Genomic DNA, 15170 nt, shown 5'->3' with positions numbered 1-15170 from the left:
CTCATAATGAGAAGAAAATCTAGCACGATATGCAAAAATCTATGCCAGAGTCTAAAAATAATGCTTCTATTTGCATCACATACGCATAAAACTTTTTCTTTTCTATTTCCACCGCCAACCAAATATTGAAATCGCTCTCAGAGATAATAAAAAATAGGATTAGAGAGCTATTCATAAGCAAACAAAAAAGCTCCGAGCATAATATGAATGAAAAACTAGAGCTAAACGAAGGGCTCGAAAAATAAAACGCTCACAAAACAATGAAAATGAAAACTAGAGCGTTCGTATGCGACTAAAGCGGAGCGTGTATCTCTCCCACACAATGATGCTATGATCACTATTTATTAAAGCAAACAAAAAAAATTGAAAACAAAAAAACAAAGATGCTCCAAGAATAACACATAATGCATGAAGCAATAAAATTATAGCTTAGTGAAAAATGACCTGGTGCTTTTGTTGATGAAGAGGGGGTGCCTCGAGCATCCCCAAGCTTTGACGCTTGAACTTCTTGGATATTTCTCGGGGTGTCCAGGGTAAATCCCCAAGCTTGAGCTTTTGTCCATACTTCATCCAATGGCATCATTCTTCTCTCCCTACACTTGAAAACTTCCTTCACCCAAAACTCATCACAGTCCCTTATTAGCGACGTTAGTGCAATCAAAATAATAGACGGACATGGTTCAGTATGACATATGCCAAAATAAATTCTGAAAAGTATGCTACTGTAACTCTACTCTTAACTAAGCTCTCTGATAAAAAAGAACTAAAAAAGAAACAGCATATAGAAGCATAATGCATAACATGGCAGAATCTGTCAAAACAGAACAGCAGGCAGAAATCAATTTTTTTGATTTTTTTACGTCGCTCAGATGGAAAAATGATGAACTAACGAAAGTTAGATAAATACCTGGGTCAACTGCTCGTAAGTTTTCAGCTCAACGTGATGTTCTGGTGAGTTTTGAGAATTTTTCTCGTGACAGTCCAGAAACAGAAACAGAAATAACAATTTCCCCAAATACCACTTTCTTACCGTTAGAGGCAATTCTTGGCACAAAATGGAAATAAAAAGATAAGGAGCGGTCATTACAGTAGCAATGACTTCCAAGAATAAACAAAACAGTAAAATAACAGAAATGAAAACATATTGGGTTGTCTCCCAAAAAGCTCTTTCTTTATAGCCATTAAGATGGGATCAGTCATTTTAATGATGCTCTCATAAGAAATATGAATTGAAGGAAAAGAGAGCTTCAAGAAGCAAATATGAAACACATTTAAGTCTAACCAATTTACTATACAAAGTAATCCTGTAGAAAAACAAATTTCTGAAGCACAAAGTGGCTAGCATAGGAAGGAAAAATAAGTGGCATTCAACATATAGAGGGGAAACTTATTATTATTGAGATGCATATAACCATGTTTCCCTCGCTCATAATAACTTTCAGTAGCATCATTGATAAATTCTACAATATAACTATCATTTGAAACATTCTTATCATGGTCCTTATGCATAAAGTATCATTATTTCCCGCATAAGAAAAAATCTTCTCATTAATAAGAGTAGGAGTAGGATCATCATAAAGGACTCGAAAATGATAGACGGATTGTATATTAAAAAGATGGTTTTGAGTAATCCCTCCATAACTACGACAAGTTTCATAAGGATAATTATAACCTATGACATAGTCATCTCTATAATAATTATCAAACACCGGAGGCATAGTGCCATCATAAGCCATAGAGTATTTATCTTCCAAAGTGGGTTCATTTTTAAACATATCATAATTTTTACTAGAAGGAGAGGCATCAAATATATAATTATTAGTATCAAAAGGATTTTCAAACACCTCCTCCCCAATCTTAGAGCTTTCTATATCATTATTGGAAGAAACATGGATAATACTAACAATATTGCAATTATTAACATCATAATTTTCAGAATTGGTACCACAGAGATTATAAATATCAAAAGTAGTTTCATTTTCCCAATCATGATCACTACAAGAAGCAATAGACATATAATCACCTTCAATAGTGCCTATAGATTGAGTGTCGAGATAATAATGACCCCAAGTATGTGAATCTTCGTCAATAAGGTTACACTCATTCGAGTCAATCATGAAAGGACCTACATGCTTAGGAGAGAATACCTTTTGTTCTCTCTTTTTACTCCTCCTCTTATTCTTATTTCTTCTCTTCTTTTTAATTTTAGGAGGAGGGCGAGGCGTGAAAGGAAGCTCCACATAACCTGGTTTGGAACCAATAGAAGAAACTTGGGAGGATTCCCCTCTTTCATTAATTTGAGTAGAACAAGTATAAGTTCTTTCATATTTTGGCAAGGGTACCTCTTTTATAATTTTTTATAAATAAAGATTATTGTGGCTCTTATCCACATCATGGAGAAGACATCCCCACAAAATACTATTCATATCAATCGAACTCATATCTAACAAAGAAGTTTTCCTTGCTAATTCCTCACAACCCAAAAATAATTCAAGTTCATCATAATGGTCGAGGTGCTATCATCACACAAATCTGAAATTATATCAATAAAGTTTAGGCATTGAAATTCGAAATGACCTTCTTTATAGCAGAGTTCACAAATAAAAGGATAAATAGCACTAATTTTTTCAGCAAGATCACTTAGAGCCCTCCTCCATGTTCTATTTTTCTCATGCTTATGGATTTTACAATATTCTTCTTCATTATTAATCTTTTCACAAGGTATATGCACTCCACAAAAATTAACATGCTTATAAGAAACAGTACTTTCAGGTGTTTGAGCATGCGTATTGCAATCATTAGTAACAATTACATTTTTCATGCAAGCGTCTTTAAAAGGTTCATGATAATTTACAAGAACTTGAGGATCAAAACCATATTTAGCGCTAAACTCTTGAAAAGAAGTAGTTTCCGCAAAAGCCTTAATGCAATCATATTCATAATTTATACCTGAGTCTTTACCTTTGTCGATTTCTCAGGCTTCAGTATTTTCTTGAATGCGGTCGAGGAGATCCTATTTAATTTCTTCCTTCTTACTTGTGAAAGATCCCTCGAAGCAAGCGTCTAGATTGTCCTTGTATTGACCTGAAAGCCTTGCATAAAAATTATTAATAACAATATTAATGGGGAGCTCATGATTGGGACATTTGAGCATTAGTGACTTCAATTTTCCCCATGCTTGGGCAACACTTTCTCCATCATGAGGATGAAAATTATAAATATAATTCCTATCTCTATGCATTTCATGAGGAGGATAAAATTTACGGTAAAAGAGAGACTCAAGCTCCTTCCACTCAATGGATCGGCCATCCTTCAGCATTTTATACCATTCAGCGGCTTTACCTTTCAGCGATAAAGAAAATAATTTCTTCTTAACTTGGTCTGTTGCAATACCTGCACACTTAAACTACTCGCATAATTCATGAATAAAGAGTAAATGATCACCGGGATGGACGGTTCCATCTCCAAAATAGCGGTTGCTCATAACACGGTCGAAAATTTTCATAGGTATTTTAAAAGGAATACTTTCAGTAGGTTTATTTGAAATATCATAAGCATCCTTATAACTATCACATATGGGAGATAATATATTATCATAGCAAATTTTCTCCACTAAAGTTGGGGTACTAAAAAGATCATATTCATTAAAACCAAACTCCCCAAGCTTAGATTTTTCCAAGGTATTACTAGCAACGGTGTTCAAAGTATTCATACTAATAACATTGCTAAAACCAAAAAGATCAAACTTGTAGGTACTTGGCCTTGATCAGCTTGAGCCACAGGCCCCCGTCGTCGGAGAGGATTCGCCAAACCCACTTAAGCATTAGGGCGACATTCATGTGACGTGAGGCGAGAATCCCAAAACCCCCAGGTCTTTGGGGGTGCAAATGTGTGCCCATTTGACCAGTATTTCTGGCGGCCACTGATGTCTACGCACGCTTCTATTCCCGTAGACAGTGTTGGGCCTCCAAGAGCAGAGGTTTGTAGAACAACATCAAGTTTCCCTTAATTGAATCACCCAAGGTTTATCGAACTCAGGTAGGCAGAGGTCAAAGATATCCCTCTCAAATAATCCTGCAATTAAGATGCAAGAAGTCTCTTGTGTCCCCAACACACCTAATACACTTGTCAGATGTATATGCGTACTAGTTTGGCGAAGAGATATTTAAACGCAGGTTGAACGAATGAATATGAGTAGTAATAACAATTTGAAGTAAAACGGGCAGCAAGTAAACAATAAATAAACGGTGCTTTCAGTATTTGGAAACAAGGCCTAGGGATCCTACTTTCACCAGTGTCCACTCTCAACATTGCAATCATAATTGGATATAAATATAAGCACTTCAATATACTACTCTGAAGTATTCTCCGGTTGAATAACGAACACCAATTCATTGTGGCGAGCATGCAAAACATACTCCAAGGCGCTTTCCCACGAGCTATGCACACCCCACACTATCACCATGAGCATACATAGGAGGTACTAACACATCACAATTGCATAGAGACATCCAACTCAAATCATAAATCAATGAACAAGTATTCTGTGAAATATAGGCTAAAAGACCCACAGGGTGCACACACTGTCACCTTTACACACGTGGGACAAGGGGTCTCCGCATATCACATAGGTAAAGCTCACTTTGAGTAGCACAAAACATCTAGATTACAATGCTCATGATCACATAAAGATCACATCACAAGAGAGAGATCAAACCACATAGCTACGGTAGAGCGCTCAACCCCGAGGGAGGACTACTCCCTCCTCATCATCGGAGTCAACAACGGCGATGAAGATGGCGGTGAAGTCGATGGCAATGGATCCAGGGGCACTTCCCCGTCCCGGCAGGGTGCCGAAACAGAGACTTATGTCCCCCTGGATTAGGGTTTCGAACGGCGACGGAGCTTCGGGACTTTACGTGGGCAAATGATGATTATTCCATAACTTTTAGGTCAAGAGGCACTTTATAGGCGAAGAGGCGACGCGCGGGGGAGTCAGAGGGGGGAATACCACCCCCAGGCGCGGGCCAGGCCTGGCCGCGCCTGGGCATGGTATTGCCAGCCCATGGACCCCCTGGCACTGTCCTTCTGGCTCCCGGAGTCTTCTGGTGAAATAGAATTTTGGTGAATTTTCCAGATTTTTCCAAGCACTTTCATTTTTGGACATTTTCTGCAATAAACAGAAACTGGCACTGTGGCACTTGTTAATAGGTTAGTCCAAATAATGATATAATATGATCAAAAGTGCATATAAAATATGTTGGAATTGGTGCAACACAAGCATGAAGCATCAAAAATTATAGATACGTTTGCAACGTATCAGCCACTCCGGGCTTGCCAAAAAAGCGTGACAACTCCTTATCAAAGGAGACATCCACTCCCTCCGAGAGGCAGGAACCAATGAGTACAGTCTTACCCCCCTTAGAGGTATATTTCCCACGCTAAAGCTCCGCCTTTGACTTGACCCGCCCGAGTAGAGGGTCAAGGTCCCTAATAAGGATCCTCGTATCACGGACAGGCAGTCCCAACTATGGGAACGATGTCAACCTACAATTTAGGTTATTCGCAATACGTTGTTGATCCGCAGCGGAATACCCCAAGACTACAACCTCGCTCTTATCGAAGTTGATTTTAAGGCCCCACATGGCCTCAAAACAGAGGAGGAGGAACCTGATATTTGCAATGTCAAGTTCTGACCCTTCCACCATAATCATGGTGTCATCCGTATACTGCAGGTGGGTAACTTCCCCACCTGGAATCAAATGCCCAAACACCCCCGAAATGTGGCCGGAAATCTTAGCCTTCTCTAAGATTTCCGCAAGGGCATCAACGGCGGCGTTAAAGAGGATGGGAGAAATCGGGTCTCCATGCCTCACACCGCACGTAGACCTAAATTAGGGACCAATGTCCCCATTAATATTGATGGCGGTGCTCCTGCTCATCTCCAGTTGCATAATCCAACAAATCATCCGATCATCTAGGACTCGCCGAAGCAAGACCTGTCTAAGGAACGACCAATCCAGGCAATCATACACTTTCCTGAAGTCCAGTTTAAGGAACACACTCTTCTGGCGTCGTGCCATCACTTCATGAACAATTTCATGAAGCGCTAGGACGCCGTCATGAATGAGACGACCTTTCAAGAAGGCAAACTGGTGAGGGTGCGTCAGGCGCTCAAAGATCGGGGCGATTCTGGATGCGCACACTTTGGATAAAATTCTAAGGATGACGTTTATCACCGTAATTTCTCTAAGCTGGCGGATATCCGTGGCCCCCACCACCTTGGGGATCAGGGTAATCACGCCATAATTCAGGCGGGACATAACCAATGTCCCAATGTAGAACTCTTGGAACATTGGCATGAGCACCGCCTGAATACTATCCGAGAATTTCTGGAAGAAGAGAACCGGCAGGCCATCCGGCCCCGGGGCCGAATTAGCCTTCATTTCCATGAACGCTCTCTTAACCTCACTCGGCAGGAATGGGAGGGTGAGCTCCGCATTCTCATCATCAGAGACTTGAGCCCCAGCCGACCAGAAGTCCTCTGATAATGCAACCCCCGCCCGGGGTCCTACCGAGAATAACTCCTTGTAGAAGGAGTTGATATGGGTGGAGATGTCTCCTGCATCCTCGAGGAGAGTCTCCCCCTCCCAAAGGCAGGGAATGGAGCATTTCCGACGCTGCCCATTGGCGATAGCGTGGAAATATGCTGTATTCGCATCCCCTTGGAGGAGCCAATTCTGATGACTCCGTTGTCTCCAGTACGATTCCTCCCCCCTTAAATATCTCTAGCAAAGAGGCCTCTAGGGCGTATCTCTGTAGCCACTCCTCAGCCGAGAGGCCAACACTATCAGAGGATCTGTCCAACGCCTGGATCTATCCTAGGAGACCCGCTTTATTTTGTCTCACCTCCGCACCACGGTTAGCTCCCCACCCCCTCATGAATTTTCGGGCCATCTTAGCACAGTGGTGCTAGATATCCACGGCATTAAAATCCCTAGGAGGGGACGCCACCGCGGCCCACTATTTGAGTCAAACTGCGTCCATGAAACCTGGCTGTTCTAGCCAGAAGTTTTTGAAGTGGGAGCGGTTCGGCCGAGGAGGGGACCCTTCCCCTGTAGAAAGGAGGAGGGGGCCTGATCTGAGCCAATCCTAGTGATAGCTCGATGGGAGCAGAGTGGGAACTCCATTTCCCACTCCACCGAGATGAGGACCCGGTCCATCATGCTTCGGACCAGGTCCACTCTATTATTGGACCATATGTACAGGGCCCCCACCCGAGCAATCTCTCTAAGGGTGAGGTCCGCCACACATTCATTAAACATCCTCATCCTTGGAATGTCGACTAAGGATGAGCTCTTGTCGTTGGGAGAGAGAATGAGGTTGAAATCTCCTGCAACCACAACCGGAGTGGTGCAGCATTCCACCTTAGCCTTAAGCTCCGCGAGGAAGGTCGGGGAGCGCCGATGGTCCGCGGGGCCATAGACAATAATAATCTCCCATCGGAGGTTAGAGCGTCTATGAGTGAGATCCATACTCACAAAGAACTCCCCCTGGTCCATATCATCTACCTCAAAGGTGTCGTCCTTGACACCCAAGAGGATCCCCCGGAATGCCCATTAGCCGGGAGCCAATTCCATGCAAACTTGTGGCGACTAAGTCCCTCCAGCTCATGGAGCAAGAAGAAATCCTTGAGCGTCTCTTGAAAACCGACGATGTCCACATGCTCCCGGCGCATGTATTCTCTAATCTGGGATCGGCGGCCCGGCGTGCCGAACCCCCTGATGTTCTAGATAAGCACGTAAAATGGGATACTCATCTGGAGACAGACTAAGGGGTGGTCCCCCTATTGGGGACCGAGCGAGCCCTACTCCTGTCGCCCCCACCGCCTGGGAGGTCACAGTGGTAGCCGCATGGGCCGAGGGTGAGGGAGTACGGCCACTGCGCTGAACTGGTGGCCTCTGCACCGGGGCAGCAACAGTGTCAGGCTTTGGCATCCGCTCGCGCACCGCCTGAGCGCGGGCAGCTGCCAGAGCCCCCTCATATATATCTTTTCCCTAATCGTGACTATCTGCTCAAGCCTGGGACCTCGCTCACCAGCTAATATAATGCCACAATCCTCGGCAACCTGGGCCAGATGATCTAAAGGAGTCCCGTCGAGAACCGAGAACCTAGAGCCTGAAAGCGGAGATACAGAAGAAAGCTGAACTGAAAGGGAAGGGGTGGATGAAGTACCTGGGTCCAAGTTGCGGGCATTCGCTCGGCGAGCCGCCTGCTCAGGAAATGTCTGCACGGTCTCATCAGCCCCGCTCCTGGAGAGAGTGAGGTGAGCGTGGTGGCGGGACGGGGTTGCAGGCTGACGCGAGCGGCGAGGGGCGTGGGCCTTGGTGCCAGCCTCAGGTGTGTCGGGGAAGACAGGGGCAAGCTCCAAAGACGCCTGGGTCGGGGTGCCAGGACGAAGTGGCGAGGTTGGAGTAGAGCCAGGCGAGCGAGAGTAGCACACAACTCCAGGAGACCGCGGCGAGGAGGGAGGAACTACCTCAAGCGCAACGCTGAGAGTCCACCTCCTCCTGGCCCGGGAACTGGGGCTGGGGAGCCGGGCGAAGCCCCAGGGAGGACGTGTCGAACCTTCCCTCCACAAGGTACGACCCGTACTGGGCGAGTGGCATCCCTAGAGGCACGACGGGGTCGGGGCGAAAAGCACGTGGAAGGTCAACGGACAACAACTTGGCAGGGGCACCTCTTGGAGTCGGAGGTGCCAGATGGCAGAGGGGGGGCGCCCGGGCTGTCGGCTGGAGGTCCGGGTCCCCCCTCCTATAGAGTCTGGGCCAGTCTGCTCTCCCGACAACGAGTCCTCGTCCTAGCGGTCGTCAGGGTGTCGCTACTAGTCTTCATCAGAGGGTGGGGGGAAGGAGAGCGCTCCCCTGGGGACTCGCCCTCCTTCTCAAGCTCCACCACAAGAGACCGTCCCTTCGAGCCGAAGAAGAAGTGCGGGAGAGTGTAGTCAAAAGCTAAAGGGACCAGACTCATGACCTGGAGACGCACGGGGCCATCGCCTGGGAAGGAGAGAACATCCACGGACACCAGCTTGCCTATAGCCTGGGATATCAACTCAATATAGGGCTCCTTGCGCGCCTTGCTAGGAATCCCATGAACCCTAACCCACACTGTGGACAAAGTGGCAATGGTCGCTGGGTCGTCCATGGAGGCAGAAATCTCTACCCTGATGTTGTGCAGGGGAAGCACCGTCGTCCCTCCCCAAGACACCACCCTGACAAGGTCAGCTGAGGGGAAGGCCACAGTGAACTCAGATGGTGCAACCTTTCTCACATTCAACACGGCTGATGCGTGTAGTTGACACGTCCGTTGGGAACCCCAAGAGGAAGGTGTGATGCGCACAGCGGCAAGTTTCCCTTAGTTAGAAACCAAGGTTTAATCGAACCAGTAGGAGTCAAGAAGCACGTTGAAGGTTGATGGCGGCGAGATGTAGTGCGGCGCAACACCAGGGATTCCGGCGCCAACGTGGAACCTGCACAACACAACCAAAGTACTTTGCCCCAACGAAACAGTGAGGTTGTCAATCTCACCGGCTTGCTGTAACAAAGGGTTAACCGTATTGTGTGGAAGATGATTGTTTGCAGAAAACAGTAGAACAAGTATTGCAGTAGATTGTATTTCAGTAAAGAGAATTGGACCGGGGTCCACAGTTCACTAGAGGTGTCTCTCCCATAAGACGAACAGCATGTTGGGTGAACAAATTACAGTTGGGCAATTGACAAATAAAGAGAGCATGACAATGCACATACATATCATGATGAGTATATTGAGATTTAATTGGGCATTACGACAAAGTACATAGACCGCCATCCAACTGCATCTATGCCTAAAAAGTCCACCTTCAGGTTATCATCCGAACCCCCTCCAGTATTAAGTTGCAAAGCAACAGACAATTGCATTAAGTATGGTGCGTAATGTAATCAACAACTACATCCTTAGACATAGCATCAATGTTTTATCCCTAGTGGCAACAGCACAACACAACCTTAGAACTTTCTCACACTGTCCTGTGTCAATGCAGGCATGAACCCACTATCGAGCATAAGTACTCCCTCTTGGAGTTACAAGCATCTACTTGGCCAGAGCATCTACTAGTAACGGAGAGCATGCAAGATCATAAACAACACATAAGCATAACTTTGATAATCAACATAACAAGTATTCTCTATTCATCGGATCCCAACAAACGCAACATATAGAATTACAGATAGATGATCTTGATCATGTTAGGCAGCTCACAAGATCCGACAATGATAGCACAATGGGGAGAAGACAACCATCTAGCTACTGCTATGGACCCATAGTCCAGGGGTAGACTACTCACACATCACACCGGAGGCGACCATGGCGGCGTAGAGTCCTCCGGGAGATGATTCCCCTCTCCGGCAGGGTGCCGGAGGCGATCTCCTGGATCCCCCGAGATGGGATCGGCGGCGACGGCGTCTCAGTATGGTTTTCCGTATCGTGGCTCTCGGTACTGGGGGTTTCGTCACGGAGACTTTTTATAGGCGGAAGGGCAGGTCAAGAGGCGGCACGGGGGCCCCACACCACAGGGCCGCGCGGCCAAGGGGGGGCCGCGCCGCCCTATAGTGTGGCCCCTCCGTGGCCCCTCTTCGTCTCTCCTTCGGACTTCTGGAAGCTTCGTGGAAAAATAGGCCCCTGGGCTTTAATTTCGTCCAATTCCGAGAATATTTTGTTACTAGGATTTCTGAAACCAAAAACAGCAGAAACAAAGAATCGGCACTTCGGCATCTTGTTAATAGGTTAGTTCCAGAAAATGCACGAATATGACATAAAGTGTGCATAAAACATGTAGATAACATCAATAATGTGGCATGGAACATAAGAAATTATCGATACGTCGGAGACGTATCAGCATCCCCAAGCTTAGTTCTGCTCGTCTCGAGCAGGTAAAACGATAACACAGATAATTTCTGGAGTGACATGCCATCATAATCTTGATCATACTATTTGTAAAGCATATGTAGTGAATGCAGCGATCAAAACAATGTGTATGACATGAGTAAACAAGTGAATCATATAGCAAAGACTTTTCATGAATAGCACTTCAAGACAAGCATCAATAAGTCTTGCATAAGAGTTAACTCATAAAGCAATAATTCAAAGTAAAGGTACTGAAGCAACACAAAAGAAGATTAAGTTTCAGCGGTTGCTTTCAACTTGTAACATGTATATCTCATGGATATTGTCAACATAGAGTAATATAATAAGTGCAATAAGCAAGTATGTAGGAATCAATGCACAGTTCACACAAGTGTTTGCTTCTTGAGGTGGAGAGAAATAGGTGAACTGACTCAACATTGAAAGTAAAAGAATGGTCCTCATAGAGGAAAAGCATCGATTGCTATATTTGTGCTAGAGCTTTGGTTTTGAAAACATGAAACAATTTTGTCAACGGTAGTAATAAAGCATATGCATCATGTAAATTATATCTTATAAGTTGCAAGCCTCATGCATAGTGTACTAATAGTGCCCGCACCTTATCCTAATTAGCTTGGACTACCTGGATTATCACCGCAATACATATGCTTTAACCAAGTATCATAAAGGGGTACCTCTATGCCGCCTGTACAAAGGTCTAAGGAGAAAGCTCGCATTTGGATTTCTCGCTTTTGATTATTCTCAACTTAGACATCCATACCGGGACAACATAGACAACAGATAATGGACTCCTCTTTTAATGCTTAAAGCATTCAGCAACAATTAATTCTTTTCTCATTAGAGATTTGAGGATGTTTGTCCAAAACTGAAACTTCCACCATGAAACATGGCTTTAGTTAGCGGCCCAATGTTCTTCTCTCACAATATGCATGCTCAAACCATTCAACTCAGTGTAGATCGCCCTTACTTCAGACAAGACGAACATGCATAGCAACTCACATGAAATTCAACAATGAGTTGATGGCGTTCCCCAGTAAACATGGTTATCGCACAACAAGCAACTTAAAAAGAGATAAAGTGCATAATTACATATTCAATACCACAATAGTTTTTAAGCTATTTGTCCCATGAGCTATATATTGCAAAGGTGAATGATGGAATTTTAAAGGTAGCACTCAAGCAATTTACTTTGGAATGGCTGGAAAATACCATGTAGTAGGTAGGTATGGTGGACACAAATGGCATAGTGGTTGGCTCAAGTATTTTGGATGCATGAGAAGTATTCCCTCTCGATACAATGGTTTAGGCTAGCAAGGCTTATTTGAAACAAACACAAGGATGAACGGTACAGCAAAACTCACATAAAAGACATATTGAAAACATTATAAGACTCTACACCGTCTTCCTTGTTGTTCAAACTCAATACTAGAAATTATCTAGACCTTAGAGAAACCAAATATGCAAACCAAATTTTAGCATGCTCTATGTATTTCTTCATTAATGGGTGCAAAGCCTATGATGCAAGAGCTTAATCATGAGCACAACAATTGCCAAGTATCACATTACCCAAAACATTTATAGCAATTACTACATGTATCATTTTCCAATTTCCAACCATATAACAATTTAACGAAGGAGAAACTTCGCCATGAATACTATGAGTAGAAACCAAGGACATACTTGTCCATATGCTACAGCGGAGCGTGTCTCTCTCCCATAAAGTGAATGCTAGGATCCATTTTATTCAAACAAAACAAAAAAACAAAAACAAACCGACGCTCCAAGAAAAAGCACATAAGATGTGATGGAATAAAAATATAGTTTCAGGGGAGGAACCTGATAATGTTGTCGATGAAGAAGGGGATGCCTTGGGCATCCCCAAGCTTAGACGCTTGAGTCTTCTTGATATATGCAGGGGTGAACCACCGGGTGCATCCCCAAGCTTAGAGCTTTCACTCTCCTTGATCATGTTGCATCATACTCCTCTCTTGATCCTTGAAAACTTCCTCCACACCAAACTCGAAACAACTCATTAGAGGGTTAGTGCACAATATAAATTGACATATTCAGAGGTGACACAATCATTCTTTACACTTCTGGACATTGCATAAAGCTACTGGACATTACTGGATCAAAGAAATTCATCCAACATAGCGAAAGAGGCAATGCGAAATAAAAGGCAGAATCTGTCAAAACAGAACAGTTCGTATTGACGAATTTTAAAATGGCACCAGACTTGCTCAAATGAAAATGCTCAAATTGAATGAAAGTTGCGTACATATCTGAGGATCATGCACGTAAATTGGCTTAATTTTCTGAGCTTCCTGCAGGGCAGTGGGCTCAGATTCGTGACAGCAAAGAAATCTGGAACTGCGCAGTAATCCAAATCTAGTACTTACTTTTCTATCAACGGCTTAACTTGGCACAACAAAACACAAAACTAAGATAAGGAGAGGTTGCTACAGTAGTAAACAACTTCCAAGACACAAAATAAAAACAAAGTACTGTAGGTAAAAACATGGGTTGTCTCCCATAAGCGCTTTTCTTTAACGCCTTTCAGCTAGGCGCAGAAAGTGTGTATCAAGTATTATCGAGAGATGAAGCATCAACATCATAATTTGTTCTAATAATAGAATCATAAGGTACCTTCATTCTCTTTCTAGGGAAGTGTTCCATACCTTTCTTGAGAGGAAATTGATATTTTATATTACCTTCCCTCATATCAATAATAGCACCAACAGTTCGAAGAAAAGGTCTTCCCAATATAATGGGACAAGATGCATTGCATTCAATATCCAAGACAACAAAATCAACGGGAACAAGATTATTGTTAACGGTAATGCGAACATTATCAACTTTACCCAAAGGTTTCTTTGTAGAATGATCAGCAAGATTAACATCCAAATAACAATTTTTCAGCGGTGGCAAGTCAAGCATATTATAAATTTTCTTAGGCATAACAGAAATACTTGCACCAAGATCACATAAAGCATTACAATCAAAATCTCTAATCTTCATTTTAATGATGGGCTCCCAACCATCCTCTAGCTTTTTAGGAATAGAGGCTTCACGCTCTAGTTTCTCTTCTCTAGCTTTTATGAGAGCATTTGTAATATGATGCGTGAAAGCCAAATTTATAGCACTAGCATTAGGACTTTTAGCAAGTTTTTGCAAGAACTTTATAACTTCAGAGATGTGGCAATCATCAAAATTCAAACCATTATAATCTAAAGCAATGGGATCATCATCCCCAATGGTGGAAAAAATTTCAGCAGCTTTATCACAGGCAGTTTCAGCAGTTTTAACAGTTTCAGGCAGTTTTTCGCGCTTTGCATTAGAAGTGGAAACATTGCTAACACCAATTCTTTTATTAGCATGTGTAGGAGGTGCAGCAACATGTGTAGCATTAGCATTACTAGTGGTGGTAATAGTCCAAACTTTAGCTATATTCTTCTCTTTAGCTAGTTTTTCATTTTCTTCTCTATCCCACCTAGCACGCAGCTCAGCCATTAATCTTATATTCTCATTAATTCTAACTTGAATGGCATTTGCTGTAGTAGCAATTTTATTATGATGATTCTCATTAGGCAAAACTTTCGATTTCAAAAGATCAACATCAGCAGCAAGACTATCGACTTTAGAAGCAAGTATATCAATTTTCCCAAGCTTTTCTTCAACAGATTTGTTAAAAGCAGTTTGTGTACTAATAAATTCTTTAAGCATGGCTTCAAGTCCAGGGGGTGAATTCCTATTATTGTTGTAAGAATTTCCATAAGAATTACCATAGCCGTTGCCATTATTATAAGGATATGGCCTATAGTTGTTACTAGAATTGTTCCGGTAGGCATTGTTGTTGAAATTATTATTTTTAATGAAGTTTACATCAACATGTTCTTCTTGTGCAACCAATGAAGCTAATGGAACATTATTAGGATCAAAATTAGTCCTATCATTCACAAGCATAGACATAATAGCATCAACCTTATCATTCAAGGAAGAGGATTCTTCGACAGAATTTACCTTCTTACCTTGTGGAGCTCTTTCCGTGTGCCATTCAGAGTAATTGATCATCATATTATCAAGAAGCTTTGTTGCTTCACCAAGAGTGATGGACATAAAGGTACCTCCAGCAGCTGAATCCAATAAATTCCGTGAAGAAAAATTTAGTCCTGCATAGAAGGTTTGGATGATCATCCAAGTAGTCAGTCCAT

Source organism: Lolium perenne, chromosome 6, assembly GCF_019359855.2.
Source record: "Lolium perenne isolate Kyuss_39 chromosome 6, Kyuss_2.0, whole genome shotgun sequence".
NCBI classification, from domain to species: domain Eukaryota; kingdom Viridiplantae; phylum Streptophyta; class Magnoliopsida; order Poales; family Poaceae; genus Lolium; species Lolium perenne.
This window is presented reverse-complemented; position numbering follows the sequence as displayed.